Below are 1,639 nucleotides of genomic sequence, written 5' to 3'. Positions count from 1 at the left end.
TTGTTTTCGGAAGTAGAAAGAATGTTAGAGGAATTCATCTGCGAGCTAAGTTTGTTAACTAATTCAATTAATTCGTCAAGTTTTTTATCAAGAGAGGAAATATGTTCTCCTAAAACTTTAACATAGAGATTCAAATAATTATTTTGGGCGATAAGGTTATTTATTTCAGAAATAGTAATTTTTCCAACATCTTCACTGATAAATTTTTGGAAAGCAGAAAAAGTCATTCCAGTATTATTGGGTACTAAAAAGGAAGACCGAGGAGGATATATTGCCTGAGTAATTGTACCATCAGAATTTTGATAAGATCTTTCAATTATTTTGATATATGACGGCAAATATGCAGACATAAACCATGGTACAAAAAAAATAATGTTATTATGCAAGACACATATTTCATAGAATTCTTCGAAAATATTTCATAATTCATTCGGATTATAAGTCTCGAAAAACCATGTCCTAAATGTTTTTCATTTTTTAGAAAAAAATTCTTTTTGAATATATTTTCTTGCCTGAGAACCAGGACTAAAATCAATAAGTCGTGTCATCATAGTTAAACAGAATTGATATCAGAATCCATCTCAGATGGGGTAGGATTTTCATTATCAAAATCTTGAACTACATTAGTTTTGGATTTGATTTTTATCTTTTCTACACCTTTAGGTGTAACATGCGAATCTGCAGAATTAATAGTATGCAAGGATGCCGCTCGATTTCTAGCCGGACCATAATCAGGTTCGATAGGAGAAATATGATGTATAGAGGGAAGTCTTCTTGGTAATGAAAAAGAATTTCTATAGACTGGGGGTTTATTATCAAATTGTAGACAAATTCGTCCATCTGAATTTTGAGTTACTTGAGTTAACTCTAAATTAGTCACATCCTCCACCAATTGTTTTGGGGAAGTGACTGAGTTTAAAATCCATGTTTTGGGAAAGTCAATTTCATCCCATCGAATAGGTCTTCTGGTAGTAACCCTGAATTTTATAAAATTAGTTTCAATAAGTATAGTGCAATCAGAATTATCATCTATTAGTTTACATCGAGGATTTAAAGTTGATAATAAATTATAGCATATGTGGTAAGATAATCCTATTAATTCAGATCCAGGGGCATAATCATATCCATGAGTTTTCACATTTAAGGTTAAAGCATGAAGAATATTTACATCAGTTAAAGATAATTGTAAATTTGGCTGAGTATTAAAATATACAGGACCATAGGCAAGAGTGGATTCAATAGATCCCATTAAGGATTTTCTAAAATTTAAATTTCTAGCATCACGTAAAGCAGCTAAAAATGTTTCAGGGAGACCCTTTAGTGTTAAAGGTCGAAAGACAATTTGTACTAGGCCAATATGCATATAATTATAATTACGTTTAAAAATATCAATATCATGCTTATTTAGGAGTTGAATAGTCTGTTCATCAGCATTTAAAGCAAGGGATTGTTCAGTTGTTTTAATAATTTGTTTATGTTTTATTTTATCAAAAAATCTGTATTCATAAATGATTTTTAATTCAACTTTTGGAATTGTCCATTTATTTAAAAAATCCATATCTTGAGGTAAATCTACCTCTTCGAATTTTGTATTTTTAGTACTAACTTCTCCCATATCCATAATTATAAAAGCCTTATA

The sequence above is a fragment of the Capsicum annuum genome, chromosome 3 (genome assembly GCF_002878395.1).
Source record: "Capsicum annuum cultivar UCD-10X-F1 chromosome 3, UCD10Xv1.1, whole genome shotgun sequence".
Classification (NCBI taxonomy): Eukaryota; Viridiplantae; Streptophyta; class Magnoliopsida; order Solanales; family Solanaceae; genus Capsicum; species Capsicum annuum.
This window is presented reverse-complemented; position numbering follows the sequence as displayed.